We start from the raw sequence: 25,672 nt of genomic DNA on the forward strand, positions 1-25,672 counted from the left end.
TAGAATGATTGCTAAAGTTTGATTGGATAAGACATTTTGTAAGAATTCACAAAATCAGACCAAATTTAATCTTGAAACTGTGTCTAGACTTTTTATTTGGGAATTATGATTAACATATTGCTAATCAAAATTCCTGAAGCAGAGGTCTTTGTCTATACTGAAGACTTAAAGGAGAGTGAGATGTATTTATCTGAGATGATGGCCACAAAGCCCATGTGACTTGCATTTGATAGAATGATAATGGAGTAGCATTCTTAAGCCTGTGATTAATTGCAACAAGCCTTGGAAAGCTACTTGAAAAACTATGCTTTGTTTATAGTATTTATTTCTTTGATTCAAGAATTGTTCCAATTGCAAAACTCCTAGGGCACATGTTCAAATGATTAATATATTATTTATATGGAAAATAACCTAGAATAACAACTAAACTAAAAGCAAATAGTTGCCTTAGTACCAACCTATGGCACAAGAACAACTAGGATAAAAAGAAGATGCGATCCCCTTCTTTCTTTGTGTTCATACATGGTGAGGTATCCTCAGAATTTTGTGTTATGGTACCCCTCTGGGGGCTGAGATAGAAAGTTCCCTAATGATGGAGACTAACAATCTTTAGTAGCAATGGAAGAGACTGGGCGATTTATACATATATGGTCATGATTTGGAAACTTGTGAGGAAGGCCAAAGTGGATTGGGTGTGGTCTCAGTGTAGCACAATGGAATCTGGTGGCTTAAACCTAGCTGTCCACATTTCACTATCTGAAGAGCAGAAAATGTGTTAACAGAAGCCTGGTGAGCAGAGGAGACTGAAGATGGAGAGAGAGCCTGGACCTCAACATGAGCATTTGGAGCCATTTGGCAGCATTAGGCTGTGACCGCTTGGAGAACCGAAAGGTAAGATCTTCTGATTAGCTCCTCTTTTTCCGAGTTCATGTCTGCAAAGCACTTTCTAACTATAAAAGTTTCCTATTTAAGTTTTCAAGTAGGGAGAATCTGCACTGACCAATGTTTGGTGTATTCATCAACTGGGTTTTAGTTGTCAGTGTAAATTAACTCACCGTCTGGGTAGAGGGGAAAATGAAATGACTTACTCTGTGCCAAGGAGAAACAGAGTGAAAAACAGACCTCAGAAGGCTTGGAACTCAGACCTGCTCTATCACTTTCTCTATCTCTAACTTGCTTTCATTAGCTTGTAGAAGCTTGAGAGACGCACAGACACATCTTGCAACATCTTCTGGCTTCTCGATGTGCAAACGTTTATGTGACTGGGAGCCATGCGTGTATGCATGCTGGGATACCCCCCATCTCCTCCTCCCTGGCAGTGTCCCTGCTCTCTTTAGATCCTCATGAGCTGACTCCGTTCCCATCCATGGATGCTGTGTGCAGAAGTGGGCCACTGGCCCTGGGCTCCACAGCTGGCTTTGAGCTCTGATCTCTGCGTTCATTTCACTCTGTAATCTCAGTCCCAGCAGACCTCTCATCTTCCTGGGTGATTGAGTGTAGATTCTAGTTTTATTCTTTTAACACTTTTATTTACTGATGAAGGAAATTCCTAATTTATTTTCTATTGGGGAAAAAATATGGACAAACCCTATAAAACCAGAAGATTGGCAACTACTGCCATTTTGAATCCCAGTTCTACAGAGTTTGGAGAATTATTAAATTTTTCTAGTTAAAAGAGACCTTAGAGGTCTTCTAGGCCAATGAGAACAAAAAGAAATACATTTTATATTTCAAAATGCACACACACCCACCCACCAACACAAACAAATATTCGTACACATACACACAACTGAAATAATTTTTTTTTTTAAGATGGAGTCTTGCTCTGTTGCCCAGGCTGGAGTGCAGTGGCAGGATCTCGGCTCACTGCAAGCTCCGCCTCCCGAGTTCATGCCATTCTCCCACCTCAGCCTCTTGAGTAGCTGGGACTACAGGAGCACACCACCAAACCTGGCTAGTTTTGTTTTTGTATTTTTAGTGGAGATGGGGTTTCATTGTGTAAGCCAGGATGGTCTCGACCTCCTGACCTCGTGATCCGCCTGCCTCGGCCTCCCAAAGTGCTGGGATTACAGGTGCAAGCCACTGCACCCGGCCAATCAAAGTTTTTAATGAAATAAACTGCTTACTGCAGTTATTACTTATATTGATATTTTCTATTCTATTTCATGAAAACGACTACTGGTCACTAAACAATTAAGTTGGTTTTAGAGTCACCTAATTGTGTGTGTTGGGGGTGGACTTGCTGTGTTTAACCCTTAACCTCTGCTTGAGTCCATCTCCTAATTCCTCTCTTCTTCCAGTTGTAGGAGCAGGGACCAAATGCGACTTATCCACCTTATCTGTCACTGAACTGGGGCGTTATGATGACTAATGCAGAAGGGACACAAAGTAAGCTAGGAAGGCTGGCATGAAAACAGAGAAATGGAATAAGTGCCTGAGAGCAGAAACAAACTTGATAGGCAGTAATGCAGCCTCAGGCAGGGCTGGCAAGAATGTTTTGAGCATCCTTTAGAGATCTTCAATGCTGTCAGTTTTCTACATGTCATTGAGCTCCAATTCCCTTATCCTGGGTACAATAGAGGCTCCTCTGAGAGAAACTAATGTTGCTAACTGAAGGTCATGGCCAAAATCATGGTGTGCACACACCCCCAGGGTCACATTCGTTCTGATTCAGTGATAATTATACTAAAATAATAATAGAAATAACTGCTTGCTTCCTTTCTCTCTTTCTTTCTTTCTCTTTTTCTTTCTTTCTCTTTCTTTCTTTCTTTCTTTCTTTCTTTCTTTCTTTCTTTCTTTCTTTCTTTCTTTCTTTCTTTTTCTTTCTTTCTTTCTTTCTTTCTTTCTCTCTTTCTTTCTTTCTCTTTCTTTCTTCTTTCTTTTTTCTTTTCTTTTCTCTTTTCTTCTCTTCTCTTCTCTTTTCTTTTCTGACTGAGTCTTGCTGTGTGCCCAGGCTAGAGTGCAGTGTCACGATCTCGGCTCACTCCAAGCTCCGCCTCCCGGGTTCACGCCATTCTCCTGCCTCAGCCTCCCGAGTAGCTGGGACTACAGGCACCCACCACCATGCTCGGCTAATTTTTTTTTTTTTTGTATTTTTAGTAGGGACGAGGTTTCACCGTGTTAGCCAGGATGGTCTCGATCTCCTGACCTCGTGATCCACCCGCCTCGGCCTCCCAAAATGCTGGGATTACAGGCGTGACATCATTTCTTAGTGATTATTATATGCCAGCATGTTATGTATCTTAATTTTTGGATGAATCTTATGAAGTAGGCAATATTTCACTCATATTACAAATGAAGAAATGAATACTTGTGGCAGGGTCCGGTGGCTCACACCTGTAATCTACAAAATACAAAATCTGTAAAATACAAAAATTAGCCAGGTGTAGTGGCACACACCTGTAGTCTCAGCTACTCGGGAGGCTGAGACAGGAGAATCCCTTAAACCTGGGAGGCGGAGGTTGCAGTGAGTCGAGATCATGCCATTGCACTCCAGCCTGGGCAACAGAGTGAGACTCCATCTAAAAAAAAAAAAAAAAAAAGGAGACTTGCAAAGATTAGATAAGTGATTTGCTGAGTGTCACACAATTAGTAAGTGGCAGAGGTAGGATTTGAACTTCAGTCTGCCTCCTCTGTTGTGTCTATTCAACCACAACACATACATTGTATTGTGTATGCATGAAAGTGTTCAGATGACCTTTAGATTTGAGGGAACACTTTCATTAGGAAGTTGTACCTCCCCTCATTGCAGAATTGCCAGCGTTTTCTGGAGATCTGCTGCCAAAATGGGTTTTTATATCCTGCTGTTCCAGAGACATGCAAAGAAACCAGACTGAACGTAATAACTTTTCTTTCAAAGAATGTTTTCTGAAGATAGTAGAGAAAGTTTAAAATTCTCCTAATAGAAAACACTGGTATTTCTTTTCTTTTTTTCTTTTTTCTTTTTTTTTTTTTTTTTTGAGACGGAGTCTCGCTCTGTTGCCAGGCTGGAGTGCAGTGGCGTGATATCGGCTCACTGCAACCCCCGACTCCCTGGTTCAAGTGATTCTCCTGCCTCAGCCTCCTGAGTAGCTGGGATTACTGGTACCCACCACCACACCCAGCTAATTTTTGTAGTTTTAGTAGAGACGGGGTTTCACCGTGTTAGCCAGGATGGTCTCGATCTCCCGACCTCGTGATCCACCCGCCTCAGCCTCCCAAAGTGTTGGGATTACAGGTGTGAGCCACCGTGCCTGGTGACACTGGTATTTCTATGCATATGCTACCAGCAAAGACTAGACACAAGCTAACGTTTATAGGGGGCAAAAATCCATGTGTTATATGTATGCTTGCGCTTCTATTTTCAGAAGATTCTATGGGAGAAAGTTCTTTAGTAAATGAAATCAAAATGTAAACAAAACCTAGCTTGCATGTTGGAAAATGTAAAATGGGAAATTAAAACATAATTGTGAAAGGCAGACAGACTTTTATTTACTTAGTACCATATTATAATGACTGTGATTTAGGCCACGGGCTTTACTTGAATAAAACAAAACCTTGGGATTATAAGCATAAATGTGAGTCCAACGCTTTAATTTGTTAATTATGCTTCCTGGTGATAGAGTGAGGCTTATCATCTGTGTGGGTGGTGTTTTATTATGTAATTTTGTTAGCATGAGAAGAAGAGGCTATAAAAATGGTGCAATATTCCCACTTAATACACATATTTTTTAAGCCTGAAGTTAGTAATTATGAATAAAATTAAAATCCATTGCATATTAGTTGTAGAAAATAATATATAAACTTAATTACATCTTCTAGGTAGCAATTATTTATTCTATACTAGTCATCACTAGAGAAACAAAATACATGACAAAGTATTTGAAAAGGATAGGAGGAGAACCATAGGGCTGTAGAGCTGGGATATAGTATCTTAAAGATGACATTGTTGTTTTTTGGACAGGAAAATAGAGGCCGAGAGTGCTTGGGTAGCGTGCATAGGTCACACAGTGAGCAGTGGCACAGCCCAGGGTAGAGAAACCATGACTCCTTATTGCCCAGGCTGGCGAGTTCTTCAGTGAGTTGTTATTCAGTGCAACAATTAGCTTGGGCAGACTCTGGACCAGAAAGCAGGAAAGGGCCTTGATAATAGCAATCGAGAGAGCAAAAAGCCAACTCACAAGTCTTTCCTGAAGGAATAACAAAACATTTTTTCCCTCAGTTTTTCGGTTTACATGTCCTACATGAATATAATTTATTTAGGAAACTGAGAGGGTTTTCTTACGCAACATATCACAATAATGTCCATCAGTCTCATGAATGAGCTGTGAAAGGATCGCTGACCTCAGGACAGCTTGGCAGTAAGCACCATTAAGCACCCAAATTCTTTATAGAGTTATGCGCACCAGCCCGGAGTGAAAATAAGGTTCTCTCCAAGTTAATGACCTTTTTGTGAATAAACAGAATCTCTGACAGTGATCCTCAGCACATGGTTTTCAAGACACCTGAGCCACTTGTTTTTGAAATAGAGCGACATGCTGAAAGCCTAAGGGAAAAATAGCACTTAAAACATAAAAACACAGCAATTCCTATTGAGCAATCCGTCTCCATTGGCGGACCAGAGCGAACCATATGTATGAATGGCCGACAACACGGGCATGGGGTTGTGAAGGATGAGATACCGAATACAAGCGACTCTGAAAAAAAAACCAAAGATGAGATTCCCAAGTCAATCATTATCCTTCCAAGGAACCCGAACTTTAAAACTCCCACTACCGTTTTTTCTCTTTTCCATAAACACCATATAATATTAGCTACCCTTTATCGAATAGCCTTCACTGTGGGCTAGATGATGTGCCATGTGCAGTACCCTAAGTGGGTTTTGCAAGGACTCTCTGAAGAGTCCTTATTACACCCCTTTTACAGATGAGGTTTGCTACTACATCATACAGCTCACATATAAACCTAGGTTTGTTGGACAACAAAATCATCCTCTTTGTGACCAAATTAAAGTAGCATTATTGCTATTATTATTCTCTTCTAGGAATAATCTATTTTAAAATCAGGTGAACAAGTGTTTTCCCTGACATTAGATCACCAGCTAAGTCAGTAGCGGAGGAACTGATGGACTTGGGAAATCTAATATCAATTCCAGATTTAACACACAGTTAAAAAATACTGAGAATCAGACAGCAATCTTTCTTTGGTCATTTGGATACGAGTACTGTTATTTTATAATAAAATGTTTATGTGTTTTTTTAACATCAGAAATGTGCTTAATTATTTGGTAGGTTCTGACTACTGGATGACGTAGTGGCTCTTCAGCTGGTTAAGACTGATTATCTCCAGTTTATAGCACTAGGGCTTAATTAATTTGCACATTGCATACAGAATTTGGAGAAGAAAATTCTTAAAAGTTAATGGGCTAGTTTTATATTTAGTCAATATATCTTTAGTGCAACTCTGGGCAACAACATTTCATGTTATATAGCTTAGTGCAATAATAATAGTAAAAGAGAGGTTGTTGATGGCTATAACTAAGGTTTACATTCTGGCTTAAAGCTTTTGCTTTCTGTTGCTTTGTATTAAGTCTGTTGTTAATGGGTGGGAAGGATTTTGCAGGCCTGGATGAGGGTGGAGGTTCAAATAAGGACACCGGCAAAGCAGGTGACTAGAATCTGATTTAGAAGTTTGGTATTGGAGTCTGTCCTGAGTTCAGATTCTGAGTTTGCCACTTTTTAAAGCTATTTAATCTTGAACAATTCAACCTATCTGTGCTACAGTTTCCACATCTGTAAAATGGGAACCATAATACTTACATGGTAAGATTGTTGCAAAAATTGAATGTCTCAGCTTTGCCCAATGCAAGAGGGCAGTGAATGGTAGCCCCTATCGGGAGGTGCTCATGTAAAAGACTTGGAACCTGGCTCCTCAAAGTGAGGACCTGCCCTGACCTGCTCCAACTCCCCGAAAAGCAGAAAAGCCTGGCAAAGAGCCCACTGTTGTTCTTAGGCATCTTAGGCATTAGCTCATCGCTCGGGCTGTAGTCACCTGGGTCACAAGGAAATATGTAGATGGTAAGTCCCAGAGTCAAGTACAGGTTTTTCCATTTTCATAACAACTTGTATTGGGCACAGAGTGGTTGTGTGGTCAATCTGTATTGCTTTTATGTATAATGTGCAGGGCAGACCTTCTTTCCCTTGGCTATGAGTTGAGAATGGTAATAGGTAGATGAGTCCGCATGATAAAAAATATGGGCATGTGGAGAGGAACAAAAGGAATGGGTCGTTCTAAGAGCAAGTATGAGAAATAAGATTTTCCTACAAACCCAACGCTGCTATAAAAGGAACAAAAGTCAACCCAGTAACCATCTTACTAACTTAACGAACACTGATTTGATACTCGTGGAAATGCACTTCGGACTGAGCTGTAGTGCACAGTGAGCCTCTTCAGGAGAACCATGCATTTTGTGCCGTTTTTGAAGCATTTTCGTAGTAAAACTGGGTTAATTGCACATCATTTTTATTCATTTCTTTCTACTTGGCAACACCCAACTAAGATAATTTGAGTTAGTGGATGCAGGATATTAGGAACTTCTGAAACTAGTTTTCTTTAAACTACTAAAAAAATTTATATTCACGTAGTTTGGGGTCCTTCTGTCAAAAATGGACAGAGCCTGAAGTGTATTACTTTAACACACTTATGTGTAAAAGCAAAGCTACAAACATCTATGGAGTAAAGCTAGTCAACTGGGCTGAGGCCAGTCCATTTTTCAAGCTTTTGTAAAGATTACTTCAGGTGACAATTTTTATCAAAAACATGTTTTGTTTTGGTTAACAGTAGCGATAGATTTGTAGATAAACTGAAATTCAAATGCTTATTCGTACTTCAGTAAAGCCCCTTGATAGGTTATGATTTTCTTCTTGAGAATAGATTTCTTTACTATGAAATACTGAGTACTTCCTGTTTTAGGTCAAATTGTAACTACCGTGAAATGATCTATTAGAAAAATTTGGGTCCTTCTAGTGCCAAAGGAAAGAAATACACAATTAAATACACTTAGATACAGAAAGCAACTGAAAGACAAAGGAGAAGAGAGTAAATAGAGAAGAGGCTTATGGTCCTGATGTTTTATTTTTGAAGTATAAGAAAATGACATTTGAATTTGAATGTGGTTTTGTCTGAGCTCAATCTAAGATTTTACTTATTTCTATGTAACACGTCATCATTAGTTTCAGCTGACCTCATTGCCACATGCATGGCTGAGGGCTTGTGGAAAGAAATCACAGGGATTTCCAGAAAAGGTGGCCTCACTGCAGAAGCACAGAAGCAAGGAGACCCAGGAAGGCTTCAGGGCTGAGAAGCGAAGTTAATGGGATGAATTCCTGCAGAAAGCCACAATGTGCTGTAAACAGGGCCAGACTTGCAGTGGCACCCAAGCAATGAACAAAGGCAAATGGGTTGGGAGACTGTGGTTGAGCCCTTTCTTTGGGCAAATCTGTTCCTTTCTCAACGCCTCAGTCTCCTTTTGACTCATTGTGGCCGTTGGACATAGCTGATGTCTAAGTTTTCTCTCTCAATGCTATGGTTCTGGGTGACCAGGACAAGAGCAGACCCTATTTCTGTTACACAAGATCAGAGCTCAGGATCCTGCACTACCATCTGCTGTGGCTACGAACCCTGAGTCTGCAAAGAAAAGAGATGGATGGGGAAGTTGCATAACATGAGCAAAATTGCAGGTTAGATCTCACCCCTGTTCAGGAAATGGAAGGGTTTCCTTTTATCTTCTTACATAATGGTATTAGCTAAAAATGAATTTATTATAAATAATAAAGCAGTCAACATCTATTGAGTGGTTGTGATAAGCCAAGTGTGATACTAAGGATTTTTCACGCACTGTCTCATTTACTTCTCACAATAACCCTTTGAAGGAAGGGCTAGCATCATTCCCATTTTTATAGACAGATGAAATTGGAAGCCCAGAGACAGAGAATAAGCAGCCTCGGTTTCCTAGACCAATAATGGCAGAACTTGGATTCAGATCCAGTTTGACTGCAGAGCCTGGGCTTATTTATTTATTTATGTATTTTGAAGTGAGGGTTGCACTCTGTCACCGAGGTCGGAGTGCAGTGGCACCATCATGGCTCATGGCAGCCGTGACCTCCTGCTCAAATGATTGTCCAGCCTCAACCTCCTATGTAGCTGGGGCCACAGATGTGTGCCACCAAGCCAGGCTAATTTTTGTATTTTTTGTAGAGATGGGATTTCACTATGTTGCTTGACCTCAAACTCCTGGTCTCAAGCGATCCTCCCACCTTGGTCTCCCAAAGTGCTGAGATTACAGGCGTGAGCCACTGCACCTGGCCTATACCACCTTTTAAAGTCTCATGGCCCAACAGGATGCAAGTTAAATACATACTGATACAATCACCTGGTGCAATTTTATTTTTGGAAAAACAATGGATGCTTACAGGCAAATAGAAATATTCACTGGGGCCGGGTGCGCTGGCTCACATGTGTAATGCCAGCACTTTGGGAGGCTGAGGCAGGTGGATCACCCAAGGTCGGGAGTTTGAGACCAGCCTGGCCAACATGGTGAAACCCCATCTGTACTAAAACTGCAACAATTAGCCAGGCGTGGTGGTGCGTGCCTGTAATCCCAGCTACTCGGGAGGCTGAGGCAGGAGAATTGCTTGAACCCAGGAGGCAGAGGTTGCAGTGAGCCGAGATTGTACCATTGCACTCCAGCCTGGGTGACAGAGCAAAATCTCCATCTCAGAAAACAAAACAAGACAAAAACAAAACCAAACAAAATAAGAAATATTCATTGGATGGCAAGATTATGATGGTAACCTTCTTTTTCTCTTCCTTGGTGTTCCTTTAATGCTGTCTGTGTAATGAGAAACAAAATAATAATTTAAAAAACCCAAGGAAATGGATTTCTTCTTTGATGTACTCCTTTTACGAATTTGGTTGCCAGTAAGCCACATTCTTCTGAGGAAGGGCAGAGAACTTTGAGTTACGTGTAGCAGATGCTTATTGTGCTGAGGCTTTATGTCTGAGATGGGCTAATTCATGTTTCTCAACAGCCCCCGTGTGCCAGGCTTTGTATGTATAAGAAAAGGAGATGCAGTGTTTGGATTACTTTGCCTGGGTTACTCCTTGTGTAGGCAGTATGGATATTTCTGACTGTCCTTTTGATTCTAGTTGAAGCTGCTTGCCACAGGCATCTCTTAGTAGATTGCTTTGTGATTTACGCAGGTCTAAAGGAGACCAAGGATCATTTATCTTCAAACCAGGAGAGATGAAAGCGGCTCGGTAGTAAAATTTCCTGTGGAGTTAGATGAGAGCATCAAAGGGAAGAAAATGTCATTGTTTCATGAAAAACTAGGAAACGTGAGTCAGTTTCTAATGTCGCAGATATTTTCCTGTGAAGAGTTCATATTTTTGAAAAATCTCCACTAAAGGATAAAAACAACTGAGCAGGGAATTGGTGTGATTGAAACGCTACTGCCACAAAACATGGCCTTTTCCAGGAGGTTAAGATGAAAATAAAGGATAAAGTGGTGAAAATCTTAAACTGACGTAAGCCATTTGTAATTATTTTTTCCCATGATGAAATCTAATTTTCTGCCGTTACTTAAATATTTGCACATTATTCTTCTTATTCTTTCCTTAAGGAAACGAATTTCTCAAAATGGATGCTTCTCTAGCCTGGTTATCTTCTGTTTGTTCACATTCCTCATACTCCTGGCTTTGTATTCACTGACAGCCTCTGTAAAAGTGATGCTACCCCAACTGTTTGATGCTCTGCGCTAATTTGTACCATGGTTACTGTGTTTGGTATGTTGTAAGAACCCTATTCTTTTTAAATGGGTTCCACAGATTTAGAGATATTTAAAACACTGTGATGCCCGGAGGAAAAAAAAATTGTTGTAATCAAGCCATTTGTCACTGTGCATAGGAATATAAGATTTCCACCAGACAGAAAAGATATTATGGGTTTCTCTCTGGCTACTGTACATGCCATAAGTAAAACAATGATGCATGAAGTTGAACTGACTGCCAAAAATAGATCAGGAAGAAAAATTTCTCCCATGACAACTGGCTGTGATCCTAGGGATTTTCCCTTTTACGCTGAAATCTTGAATAGGACTTTATCTTTTCTCTCACTTTCCTTTTCTTTTTTTCCTGTCCTCTCCCTCCTTCCCTCTCTCTGTCCTTTCCTCCCTCCTTTTCTTCCTCTTTCCTTCTTCCTTCCTTTCTTTCTCTTCTTTCCTTCTCTCCCTTTTTCTAAACACACTGTGATTTTGCCTTGAAATTCTCAGCAAAGTAGTAGCAAACGAAAATGTGGCACTAATCAAGTTAGTTTGAATGCGGAACCACTGCAGTGGCTTTCTAGTGGAACGTGTTCTCCTCACTCCTAGTTCTCAGACCTTCATTCCTGACCCAGAAGAGCCTGGTAAACCTGGGGTGATGTCATTTCAGTCCTGAGGTAATGCTATTACTCAAGACATATTATTAAGCAATTAGGTAGAGAAAGGAGTTCCTTTGAATGAATATACTTTATGCAGAAATATGATTCCTCCACAATCAGAGGCCCACACCTAAACCCAGACATTAAGAACATCAAAAGAACATCACCACCATCACCACCAAAAACTCAGATAAAAAATTTGAAATTCCTCGGAGCATCAATACTGGGCCACTTGAACTGTGTAGTCCACACAACTGTCATTTATAAATATTTGGAGAGTCTCAAAGTTGAAACCATCTGGCATTGTACAACTGACAGTGGAAATGTCGGAGTCTGGGGACAGTATGGTTTATGGGTTCCCGCAAGCAAGAGAACTGGGCTAGAATCTGAATTTTAACACTTAGCATATGTTAACTTTGGGCAGGTTAGTCAGCTTTTTCCAGTTTCAAGTTCCTCATCTGTAAAACCCTTCATCCCTTTTCTGAAGCCATAAGGGAGTTATAATTAGTATACCTCCACTGGCTGTCTTTTCCTGCTATTCATCTTTCTTAACATTTATACCTTATCTTCTCATAAAGATGGCGGGAGCCTGTGGCTTTGTGCACTCAAAGTCTCTATCATGGTTCTTTTTTCCTAGATTCACAGCATGAAAGCAGTAGATGAGAGAGAATGGTTTTCAGGAGTTTTCAATTGAGTTTGAAACCTGTCAAACTGATTAAAAATTGCATGTTACTTGTACAGCATCCATATAGTTTATCAGTCGATTAATGAGGTACTAGAGTAATGTGTTGGTTATCTCCAGTGTCTTAGAATTTGGTATGTAGTACATTTGTTGTATAACTGAGATATTATAGTTTTATTTATTTATTTATTTTATTTTTTGATGTGCAATAGATTTCTTGAATTTATTTTTCCTATTTAACCGAAATTTTCTTTCTTTTCTCTTTCCTTCCTTTCCTTCCTCCCTTCCTCCCTCCCTCCCTCCCTCCCTCTTTCTCTCTTTCTTTCTTTCCTTTTTTTCTTATTATACTTTAAGTTCTAGGGTACATGTGCACAGTGTGTATTTATTTTTTTTTTGAGACAGTGTCTCTGTCTGTCGCCCAGGTTGGAGTGCAGTAGTGCGATCTTGGCTCACTGCAACCTCCACCTACTGGGTTGAAGCGATTCTACTGTCTCAGCCTCCAGCCTCCTGGGTTCAAGTGATTCTCCTGCCTCAGCCTCCTGAGTAGCTGACGTACAGGCTTGTGTCACCACGCCTGGCTAATTTTTGTATTTTTGGTAGAGACGAGTTTTCACCATGTTGGCCAGGCTGGTCTTGAACTCCTGGGTTCAAGTGGTAAACCTGCCTTGGCCTCCCAAAGTGCTGGGATTGCCTGGCTGATTTGTTGTTGTTGTTGTTGTTTGTTTGTTTGTTTTTTGAGATGGAGTCTTGCTCTGTCACCCAGGCTGGAGTGCAGTGATGCAATCTCGTCTCACTGCAACTTCCGCCTCCTGGATTCAAGCGATTCTCCTTTCTCAGCCTCCCGAGTAGCTGGGACTACAGGCACGTGCCACCACGCCTGGCTAATTTTTGTATTTTTAGTAGAGGTGGGGTTTCACCATGTTGGTCAGGATGATCTTGATCTCTTGACCTCGTGATTTGCCCACCTTGGCCTCCCAAAGTGCTGGGATTACAGGCGTGAGCCACCGCACCTGGCTGTTACAGTTTTAAAAGGTTAAAAATTATATGTAGAAAGAGAAGCCATAATCCAGTGTTTTTGGAGGACAAAGTGTACCTTTATTGAAATACAAATTGAGATCTGTAAATCCAGATCAACCCCATTTACAGATGAGGAAACTGAGATTCAAAGAATGATTTGAAAAAAGACATTTGGTTGATCAACTGTGGGGGACAAGTACACATGCTGCCCAGAGAGCCTTTCAAGGAAGAACTTTCAGTGTAACTGCAGGGAGCGGGGGCAGCCCCACTGCCAGCTCTTAGCATCTTCGGGGTCTGTCCCAGCTGGAGAGTTGCTGCCACTGAGGTATCTCCTTTCCTAAGGGAGCCAGCATCTGCGGACCAGATGAGCCATGGGTGAAAAGGCCTGGCCACGGGGCCCACTGTGGGACAGTTTGATGGAATGGAGTTTTGAGTTGGATGGGTAATATTTGTTCCAGTGCTCCCTAAATTCTGCTGGATATTTTGTCCGGCTTGCACTGCAGCCATCTTCCTTCTTCTTTCTTCCATTCATGGGTGTTGATCCTTAATGAACTTCCTGACCCTCAGCTCTGTCTCAGTCAGTGCCTGCCTCCAGGGAAACCCACCTGTGTCTTAATTGATTGAAATTACGCAGTATGCGCCAGGCGCGGTGGCTCACACTTGTAATCCCAGCACTTTGGGAGGCCGAGGCTGGTGGATCAGGAGGTCAGGAGATCGAGACCATGCTAGCTAATCCGGTAAAACCATGTCTCTACTAAAAATACAAAAAAATTAGCTGGGCGTGGTGGCGGCGCCTGCAGTCCCAGCTACTGGGGAGGCTAAGGCAGGAGAATGGCATGAACCCGGGAGGTGGAGCTTGCAGTGAGCCGAGATTGCGCCACTGCACTCCAGCCTGGGCAATAGAGCGAGACTCCGTCTCAAAAAAAAAAAAAAAAAAAAAAATTTACACAGTATATTGGCATCTCAGGAAAGGGATTTATTGAGATAATTCTCTTTAACACATTTTATAAATATGAATAAAAAGTCTTAATATCATCAAATATAAAGGGTTGAAAAAGGAATATTTCTTGCCGTGAATATAAAATAATCATAAAATAGTCCAGGAATGGTGGCACACGCCTATAATCTCATTATTTTGGGAGGCCAAGGTGGGCGGATCACTTGAGGTCAGGAGTTTGAGGCCAGCCTGACCAATGTGGTAAAGCACTGTCTCTACTTAAAAAAAAAAAAATTCCAAAATTAGCCCCGTGTGGTGGCACATGCCTGTAATCCCAGCTACTGAGGAGCCTGAGGCAGGAGAATCACTTGAACCCAGGAGGCTGGAGGCTGGGGCAGGAGAATCGCTTGAACCCAGGAGGTGGAGGTTGCAGTGAGCCAAGATCACACCACTGCACTCAAGCCTGGGTGACAGAGCGAGACTCTGTCTCAAAAAAAAAAAAAAAAAAAAATCATAAATTCAAAGGATATTAAAAAAACCTTAACATTCTAGCTGAATTTTTTTCTTCCTAATGTTCTAGACTTCTTTTTCTCTGCATAAGAAAGATCAGCAAGTGCTGGAGAAGTTAAGATACTAACAACAACCAGTTCTCTCATCTTGATGTAATCAGAGAATAAACGAGAATGAAAAGGGAATAACCATCTCACTATGTAATCCAGTGTTATTTAATGCTAAATGAGAATTTCTCTAATTCATATCTGTATACCAGAGTACTGGGGCCATAATGTGGCAGATACCAACTTAGGTAAGTGATCAATTGTGGATCCACCATCATTTATCAGATATAATTTCAGTCTATTTTTATAAAACTCAAAATGGAAATGTGTCTGATGTCTTTTTCTCAGCCCAAATTTTTCCACCAATCCTCCATTCTAATGTAAAACTGGCCTACATTTTCTCTTTGTTCTGTTTCTATGTTTAGAAAAGATTAGAAGATTCCTACAGATAAGCCTCCTCCCAGTTCAGGTGAATTTACCCCTTTCATTTAAGCAGAAATAAAAAATTCAGTTCTTTCTTTCCTTGATTCCTTCACTGAATAATATATCTTTTGATGTCTACAAAGCTGGCTTAGTATAGGATATGGGCAGAGAGATAGGGATAGAATCTGAGAGGGTGTATTTGTGAATGCTACTGTCTCACTATAACAACCCCAGGCATGCTTGGGGAAAAAGTTAGGAAATTAGAAATTTTGGATTTCTCAAGAAAGGAAACTAAAGTGTAAAGTTAAAAAGAAAAAAGTAAAATAATTAGTAAAGGAATGAAGGAAGGTTTTGTTTCATTGTATAGACCCTATATACAGAATATCATTTTTTTTCTGAATTCCGGTTTATGAAAATAGATGTATCACAAGTATGATAGCCACTTATATACATGTTTGAAAGAGTGATTGAAAAAAGTAGTATGTAAATGTTCATTGTAATGAAGGAAGTGAATCTTCAAGTTCTCAGATCATACAAAGGAATCTCATAGATTTGGGTGCTCAAAGCTCTGTTCTGGATATGTCTCCAAAAGTTCTTTTCTTTTAGCTATGTACTATTTTTTTTGGAGAAAAATTGCTGTTGAGAACTTAACCATGGAATCCCCAGATAGGATTAGACCTTGTTTTGGCACTATATATGAGGTATGCTACTTGTTTCTGGCACCTGGATCTTCTTTGAAATTGTCAATTGGGTCCAACTGGTTCAGAAACTTCTTCCAAGTAAGGGGGGTTGAAAGGGATCGTTAAATTTGTGATTTTACAAAACTTCACCTGCTAGCCAAGAGGGAAACAACACGAACTGAATTTACCCTATTGTTTGAAACAACTGAAAAGATGGATCAAATATATGAAAACAAAACAAAACAAAACAGTTTTCAAGACTTTAGACCTCAGTGATCCCTGAGAGATGGGCAACAAATGAGGTGACTGAGTTTTGTGATTATCCCGACTTACTCCCTTGAGAGAGTTTCCAGGCCATGAGAGGGGAGAGGAAACCTAGGCAAAGCCTGGCAGTTACCTTGAGTTGAGGAGACCAAGGCAATGTAGGATACAGTAAATTCCTCTTCAGAGTTTAGCCTGTTAACTTCCTTTAAAATTCAAGAGGGAGAAAATTATTAAGTACAATGATTTCTGAGTCCCTCTTCGAAAAACTACTATGTCAGTATGTTCAGCTGCCCTGTACTTCGTTTTCCATTTTAAAGTTTGACTTCTTTGTTCTTTATGTCTCCTTGCCCCGGTTTCAGTAAACAACTCCCTCTTAGCCTCTATCACCTGCTCTGTCCTCAGTCATCCTTAGTCACCTGCTCTGTCCTCAGTCATCCTTAGTCACCTGCTCTGTCCTTAGTCATCCTTTGTCACCTGCTCTGTAACCATCCCTCCCGCCAAAACTACTCACTCCACCACTCTGGCCTGTACGCTCGCTGTCTTTAAAATAGCCAGTCAGAATTAGCTTAGACTGTGTGGTCCAACCCTAGCCAATAGGGGAAAGACACAGCAGTAGGTACTAGCTGCATTAGGAATAAGACCCGTTTCCCCTCCCTTGTCCGGTGTGCTCTTGCCACTGCTCCATCCATGAGATCCACCTTTCTGTAGAAGTAAATTGCCTTGCTGAGAAAACTTTTGCCTGAGTGCTATTTTCACTTGGTGGCACAGAGCATTTACTTCCAAGAGCAACTAGAAGTTGCAGGTAGGTTGCTGTAAAGGAGAGGGTTGTACAGAGAGAGGACTCTGGAGACCTGCCAAGGGTCCTCCTTGAGCCTTCAGCTAAATACTAATCAGTGAATGCTTGTGAGAAAAATATCTTCAGGCTGGAGAAAGAACCACCTGAAAGAAGCAGAAGAAATCATCTTCATAGTTCTCACAGGGCTGATATTATTCCTGCTCCTGCTGGCCAGACTAGAAAACATCCTAATTCACGGGGCTTTTGGTAGAGTGTTTGGAGGGATTTGCCTCAGTGGTGGTGTAAAATTAGTGCAGATTAAATGCATTAGAAATTGAAATATGTGGGTGCTTTGAAATATGTGGGTGCTATGGTTTGGATATAGTTTGTTTGTCCCCAAGAAACTCATGTTGAAATTTGATCCTCATGTGGTGATGCTGGGAAGTAGGGCCCAGTGTGAAGTGTTTGGGTTGTGGGGGTGGATTCCTTGGACCTGGCTTGGTTGTATTCTCGTGGTAGTGAGTGAGCTCTGGCTCTGACAAGATTGACTGGATTAGTTCTCATGGAAATGGATTAGTTTCCCATGAGAGTGTGTTGTTAGAAAGCCAGGACATCCCTCTGGTTTTGTCTCTTTCCACATGTTTGCATCTCCTTTGACCTTCTCTGCCATGTTGTTATGAAGCATAAAAGACCTTGCCAGAAGCCAGGGCCATGCCCTGCAACTCCTCAGCCTATAGAACCATGAGCTAAACAAACCTCTTTTATTTATAAACTACTCAATCTCAGGTATTCTATTATAGCCACACAAAACAGACTAAGACTGTGAGTAAATGTAAAGACTTGTTTTTTTCTTATTTTGATGTCTTAACAGATGATCGACATGCTTACAGCAAAATTAATAATCATGTATTGTGGGATTTATAATGCGTGTTTTGTCAAATGTATGACAAAACAGGACAAAGGTTGAGAAGGATGAAATGGAGGTAGATGTACCAGCGTCGGGTCCTTCTACTTTATGTGAAGTGAGTAGTATCACTTGAAGTCAGAATTAATTCACTGGTACAGTATGAAAGTTCAAAAAGTGTACAAGTAAGGGAGAAGCCGTCACAGGCATCAAATGGTATCTGAGCGGGTCCGAATGTGTAAAGTGGATTTTAAAATGTCACTACGAAGGAAGAAGGGCATTCGGGGTGAGGGAATAATGTGAAAGAAAATTAATGAAAGAAGGAGAATAAAGAGCCTGTGTTGTTTATTGTGAACAGTCTTGCTTAGTTGAAATATGAGAATGTTGCAATGCATAGTGGGCAGTAAGGCTAACAAAGTCAGTAGCAACCAAACCATGGAAAGCCTTCTCTAAGTTTGTACTTTCTTGTGTAAGTAAGCAGTGGATATGGACAGTTTGTGAGTGGTCGGAAGGCATCGTCAGAACTACACTTTAGCATTTGTGCTAATCTGTCAGTAATGTATAAAGTGAAGTAGAGTAGAGAAAAACTTAAAGTAGAGAAAAACTTAAAGTAGAGAAGTTAGGAGGTTGTAGTAAAAGTCCAATGAGTATAATAGGCTTTAACTAGGACAGTGGGAGAGAAGATGGAAAGAAAGGGATAGATAATCAATGAAGTAACAAAGAGAACTGATAGGTTTGAGTAAAGGGCATGAGAGAAGAGAGAGGTAAAGATGTCTGCCTGTCTGATCTAGACTGGGATGATAATGGTACCTTGAGCAGAAACAGGGAAACACACGTTGGACACACAGGTTTTGACTTTGCCCTTCTCAGCTTGGGGTATCCTGGATTCGTCTGAGTGGAGAGGATTGGCAGACAGCTGAGAATGCAGACTAGGAGCTGGGAAAAAGAGGTCGTGATGAGAGAGGGATTTAGGAATCACATGTACTATGTGAGTGTTGAAGCTGTGGAATTAGATGAGATCATCCAGGGAGACAGTAGACAGCAGTGAGAGAGGAAAGGGCAGGGAAGGGAACATTGGGTCAATCCTTCATTTAGCAGGCAGGAAGAAAAATACCAGAAGAGGAGGAATATGTGGAGGGTTTTTTGTTTGTTTGTTTTTGTATGACACCTTGGTGAGATTTTTCTCTGTCTCTCTGGGAGGAAATGGAAAAAATCTTTGGAGAAATAATTTCTTTAAATGGTTGTGGACGGCCCCCTCCCTTCTGCATGTATATATTTGCCAAAAAGAGCACAATTTTACAAGATGCAAATGCCAAAAGTGGAAAGAAGACTTATGTAGAAGAAAAGACAGCACTGAATAACTTTTTATAAACGCAAGACACAAGAAGAATAAAGCAGACCACTACAACGGTAAAGAAACTATTGTTATTTTAATGAAAAGAACTGATTGGCAAGTCTAATGACATTTTTGAAGGCAGGAACCACTTTTTCCAGTGATTTGCTTCCCTATGTGAGCTCTCCATTCACCCTTGCACCACTTCAGCAAAATGCGGAGCACATAGTAGGTGCCCCATTGTATTTTAATTAGATGCCACAGTACTCAGGCAGCATTCGCCAGCCATGGCCCTTGAAAGTAGAGATTTCAGAGGTGGGAGGAGGGGAAGGAAGAAGAAGGTAGTTTTGTTTACATTTGCAGCGGAGGCGACTGAGGAGAGGGAAACACTTTTATTTCCCTTATGGACTGGTGGTTCACTTTGCTGTAGCAGCTGCTAATGGAAAATAATAAAACCCATTTTCATCAGGCAGTATCTGGAACACTTACAGGTCAATTCAGTGCTCAAAACAGATTGTTACAGAACACATTATTAGTTCGTCATCAACATCCACTCTGGTCAGGAGATTTTTACCATTGGAAATTGAATTTATAGGTCATGGTCTGTTATGATTCCTGAAAATCATCAAATTTTTGTAATCTAGTGGAAGCATATAGCCAATAATTATAAATGAACACACATCTTTCCATTTGTTAAAATCACAAAGGTAGCAAATTAAGCTGTGGAAGAATTGAGAACTACAGCAGCTGCAAAAATATGACTTCACTAATTCTAAACCTATGTTATGCCTATTAATTGTTCCAAACTGAAGAATTTGGTCCCAGTTTCATAATAAATCCCATCCTATAATACAATGCCAGGAGGTAATGCCAGCACTATTTTTGTAAAGCACTGAAACCCAAGCATGAGATGAAATTCAAGGGTGTATTTCTGTTTGTTATCATTCCCGTATATGAGTGTGCTGTTTTAAAATGATCCTTTCCAAACGCAGAGTTAAATGAAGTTAGCTGGACTTTTTCTGTTTTGCCCAGGCTGAAGTGCAATGGTGCAATCTTGGCTCACTGCAACCTCTGCCTCCCAGGTTCAAGCAATTCTCCTGCCTCAGCCTCCCAAATAGCTGAGATTATAGGTGCCTACCACCATACCCAGCTAATTTTTTGTATTTTTAGTAGAGATGGGGTTTCACCATGTTGGCCAGGCTGGTCTCGAACTCTTGACCACAGGTGATCCACCTTCCTCGATCTCCTAAAGTATGGTATTACAGGCGTGAGTCACCGTGCCCGGCTAGCTGGACTTTTAAAACACAATACCCATGGTGGGGATTGAAAGTACCCTGCCCTGGGCGTAGGGTGCTAATTTTGTCATTTGCTAACTCAGGGACCTTGGACAAGCTATAGAACTGCTCTGGGCCTCAGTTTCCTCCTCTGCAACATGAGGAATTTGGATTAGATGTTTTCTTAGAACAATTTCCTGTATATTTACAAAATATTCATTCTTGTTTCCTTCTAATTACATAAATATATGTTTATGGTGGAGAACTCCCGAAATAAAAATAAGCAAAAAAGAGAAAGTAAAACTCATGTATAATGCTGCAACCCAGAGATATACACTATTAACATTATGATGTCTGTTCTTCCAGTTCACTCGTGTATGCCTATGTACATTTAAATATACACATACAAAATTGGACCATTCCATATGTACGTCATTTTCAACCTAATTTTTTTCACTTAAAGTAGTGCAAGTATTGTTCTCTAATGTGATTTTTTTTTTCAAATAGAATCCCATTGTATGAATAGGTCATTAATTTCTCTAATTCCCTATGAATGGATTACTTGGTATTTTTCAATCTCTTGCAATTTTTCACAATGTTTGAATAAAAACGAATATGGCTAAATCTCTAAACACTTCCAAATTCTTGTCTTAGGGCAAATTGCCAGAAACAGAATTGCTGGGTTAAAAGGTATGCGTGCTTCTTAAGGATTTAATATCTATTGCTAAATTCACATAAAATTTAAATTATATGTTATGCTTTTGTGTCTCTGGAGATAATTAATTACATTCAGAGTCAGGAATCCTGAGTGTGATACTCCCTTATAATAAGATATGGCTGGGTGCATTTATACACATACACTTTTATCCATGAACTGTTTTGATATTATGCTATTTTATGGTAACTCAGAAGAATTGCAGTACACATTTATGTGGCCATCTTTCTGCTTCCTCCCGGGGAATGTTTGTTAGAGAAAGAAAAAAAGAAATCACTATATGTTTCTGAGTTTCCAGAGAATTTTAAACCAATTCTCTAAGACTCTTTCTAGCTTTCATAGATTAAGTTGGTGTTTGTTTGATCTCAACACACTTAGTGAGTTTCTACTACATGATTACTAATGAGGCCTGTGGCATGAAGAAGCATGGTGTTTGGGAAGAAGAGTTATGCAGCAATGGTAAACGGACATTGTCAGAGGCAAGCTGTATAGCGTCGGCAATCATGCTCCAAGGATGTCTGCCTGGCCTAAAGAATAAGGAGATGGGGAATTCAACGAGGTCTGGGAAGATACTGTGTTAGCTGGAACTCTGATTAGCACCTGGAGAAAACCACCTCAAATTAACTTAGCAAATAGGGTTACATTTATGGACTCATATAATCAGGCCCTAGGGAGGCTGGGGTTGGAGCAGGGCATGACTGAAGCAGGAGCTTGGTTTCTTTTTTTTTTTTTGTCTTCTATTTTTTTCATCCTCTCAGAATTTTCTAAACTGGTGGCTGGAATTAAGGCTCTTAGCTGCTTATGGTTACATCTTTAAAGCTTTAAGTCCAGAGGGAAAAAAGTCATTCTCTCAGCTCCAGTTTGAAAAAAGCCTAAGACATCACTCTGGTTGGCCTGTCTGGGGTGATGGACCCACCACATGGAAAAGGTATTGGGCCGAGGAGAAAAACCATGACAGGCCAGCTTGTGGCAACCCCAGGATGGGGATATTTCCTTAAGAAGAGGGAAAAGGGTGCTGGACAGAAAAAAAAAAAAAAATGAATGCTTAAGATGGGCAAGATTTCTATTGGCAAAAAAGGAATTTAGCAGAGTGTGTACCAGTAGCAGGTGATCAAAATTTATGAATTGAATGAATAAATGAATGAAAGGGCATGAGTAGCAGTAGAAAAGAAAGTATCCTTTTTGATTACCAGGAGTCTACATTAATTATTTCTTTTCATCTCCATGAAATCTCTTCCATACATAGGTTCCCATTTTGCGGATAAGCAAAGTGGAGAGGATGAATTAACATCCGTCGTTACACTGCTAATGGGATGTGTGCTTCTAAAACCATGAACTGTGTAGCCCAGTCTCAGATAGTGTTTTGGTTAAAAATCAAAACAGAACAAAGTAAACAACAACAACAAAACCACATCCATCTATAACCAAAAAAGAGTTTCAGAATAATTGAATTTTTCCTTGGGTTTCCAGAACGCCTCAAAGAGGAATCCTCAGCTTTTTGTGATCTCCCCCACTTCTCTCACCCTGCACTGGCTTGAGCTCCAAGCATCTCATTAGCCCCAGTCCTAGCTTGTGGGCCTCTTATTTATCTCCAGACCCCATCATGACTCTGCATTCCAAAGCCCGAAATCACTGGTCTCAAAGAGAGAGACTTTCCTTGGATATAAGGGGAAAGAAGACTAGCAAGAAGCTGTTTTAATGAGTGAGTTGGGGGAGACTATGAAAATTCCTGCATTATTAATTTTGTTACAACCTACTTGACCTACTTTTTAGTGGCTCTGTGATTCTGATTCAGATCTCTCTCTCAGATCTGTGTGCTTTGCCCCTCACCATTCTACCTGGGGAGATCAGTGAAATAACTTGGAAGAAGACTGAGGTTTTCTCTTATTATCCCAGGTTCTGATTTCTTGATTTCTACTATCCCAAAACTTACATGTAATACCTATCACATAATTAATTACCGAATGATGTATGGTAATAGCCCGATTTTCTCATTATTTCCCATGTTTGACTTAGGTCAACACAGCACGTCGCTATTCCCTTCCTCTGGGGTACCCTTTTCCTGCTTTGTCCTCTGGTGAATGTCTGCTCATCCCTCACAGCCCAGCTGATGTGTTTTCTTCTCTGCTATGCCTTCTCTAGGGCTTTGTGGGATTCTGTGAACATATTTTTAGTGTCAGCTTATCACAGTGTGTTGTAATTGTTGTTTACCCATTTGCAAACCCCAGGAAAGTTTGAGTTTCTCTAGGGCAGAGGCCATGCCTTATCCGTCTATGCTCCCTCCAGTGCCCAGCATGGCTTCTGTCACTTACTAGGTGCTCAATAAACGTTTTTTGAATGAATGAAAAAAATGAATGACTTGGTTTTTCCTGTGTGTAGCAGAGGGCTATGCACCAAACAGGATGCTGAGTAGCATGAACTGATTGATCGATTGATGTGAGAGTAGGAGGGAGATGCCACAAGTCCTGGAAAAGGGAATGGCATTATGAAATTCATGTTTCACGAGAGTGGATGTGGCAGTAAGATCTGTTACTTGAGACTTTCAGACCTTGGAATAATTGCCTGTGTTTTGACATTCCTCTGTAGTGTTGGGGAAATAAATGGAACTAATGGGAAAGAAAGTCTTCTAGGACATCCTCAGAAGTAACTAATACTGACTCAGCAAAACAAGACTTCAGAAAGGATCCTGGCATGATTCCTTGCTCCCCAAGGTTCTGGGAGTAATTTCCTTGCACTTGGTCTCCCTTCTGCTTTCTACATTTACCCACAGCTGTTAGTGCTGTCCACAACTCAAGTAAGATTTAGAATAGGATCTGATCTTCCTTATATTTACCACTCTACCAATTTTTCTTCATAGGAAGCTGGATCTTTTATGATTGGCTCACATTTGATGTATAAGATTTTCAACTACCCCATAAGGACTTAACTTATTCAAGAATGAAATATTCTGTGGTCTACAGGACTCATATTTGGAATCTCCAAAGCTGGATTGCTACTGCCTGGATCAGCCCAGCACAAGTCCTGCCAGCCTCTGTCTTGGCATGTGCTTGAGTTCTGTGTGTTCTCACATGAAAGCAGAGTTTGTAGTTCAAGCAGAGAGAGCTGAGAGTCAGTGATGCTAAATGGTTACTTAAGGTCACACAACTCTAGGAGAAAGTCCCAGATGTTAAAAACACATTTCAAGAGAATCCAGAAAGAGGAAGACCATTTAGAAAATGGTGAGGTTGGAATTATTTAGGACCATTTAAAACTAAAGAAAGAGTGTGCTCATTATGTGCTAAATGACACTAAGCCACTGACATCATTTGAGAAACTTCTGGGACTTAAAAGTTTTTGTTTCATGACATACAGAAAGGTAACAGAATCAACTTTCTCTTGGGCAGGAATTTGAGATGTAGTTGGTTCCATGTAAGTGGCTGTAATTTACACAGTTTTGAGTTAGGCCCTTCTGGGGTTTCGTAGCTGGGTATCGCTACCTGCAACTGCACAGCCTTCTGTAGACAGATTAAAACATTAACTTGAACCAATCATGATCTTGAGTTCCAGTTTTAAATTTCATTTGTCTGAATACTAATTTATAAAGATGAAAAAATTCAATGTGGGTAATCCAGCTTTTCATTATGTATTGGTTGCATGCTAGGAAAGAAAGATACAGCAAAGACCCTGCCCTCAAGGAACTCACAGTTAGAGGAAGGGCCAGAAACCTCATCAGTAGTGGTGGTGACAGAAACATGGAAGTAGCCCACCCTAGAAACCTGGGAAGTGATATCTTATGTGTTGAGGGACGTGTTAAGAATGACTTGAATTAAAGAAAGATGCAAAGAATACGGTGTGGACAAGAACGCTGAGTTGTAAACAGATGTTATTTCAACATGAGTCATCAACCAAATTAACATCGGCAGAGATATTTTCTCTATCTTGAAGTAGAAGTTTTTGTGCATTCCTAATTGCATATTTTACATGTTTGTGAAGACCAGTTTTTCCCATTTTTAGATCTCTGGTTGACTTTGCTGTTGCTCTTCCTGTTTCCCTTCCTTCATGTCTGCTGTTCATATTTAGACGTGCACTATCATTTGGATTTCAACAAAAAAAAAGATAAAGATTACATTGATTAAATTATCATCCTGAAAAAGACACTTAAGGAGGCAGTTTGGTTCATGGATTCATGTAAATCCAATGCATGGAAACGATGTACAACAATCTCCCATGTGAAAAGTCAATTGGAAGATGATAAAGTTCGGGCTTTGCCCCTGGTATTCAGTTATTTGAATTTTGTGGCAAAAACTCCCCCAAACTCATATTCTAGTAAGTTGACTGTGACTATTTTAATACTAGCAGCTACAATTTTAGGGAGACTCAAGAACTTTGGATTCAGAGAGGTGAATCTGCATTCACTGCTTATTTTTATTTATTTATTTTTTTTGCGACAGAGTCTCTCTGTGTCACCCAGGCTGGGGTGCAGTGGCACCATTTTGGCTTACTGCAACCTCTGCCACCAGGATTCAAGTGATTCTTCTGCCTCAGCCTCACAAGTAGCTGGGACTACAGGCACTTGCCACCATGCCCAGCTATTTTTTTTTTTTGTATTTTTAGTAGATACGGGGTTTCACCATGTTGGCCAAGATGGTTTTGATCTCCTGACCTCATGATCCGCCT

At 40.5% G+C, this 25,672-nt stretch overlaps 1 long non-coding RNA gene across 1 annotated transcript in view; it reads left to right on the forward strand.

The window, feature by feature from the left end:
- Nucleotides 1-703: 703 nt before the first annotated feature.
- The window catches only part of LOC105489986 (uncharacterized), a 312,911-nt gene continuing 287,942 nt past the window's right edge, over nt 704-25,672 (forward strand). Inside the window, exon 1 of the long non-coding RNA XR_011619910.1 lies at nt 704-891. This is a non-coding gene — a long non-coding RNA (uncharacterized lncRNA). The remainder of the gene's footprint in view (nt 892-25,672) is intronic.

The sequence above is a fragment of the Macaca nemestrina genome, chromosome 2, assembly GCF_043159975.1.
Source record: "Macaca nemestrina isolate mMacNem1 chromosome 2, mMacNem.hap1, whole genome shotgun sequence".
In the NCBI taxonomy this organism is placed as follows: Eukaryota; Metazoa; Chordata; class Mammalia; order Primates; family Cercopithecidae; genus Macaca; species Macaca nemestrina.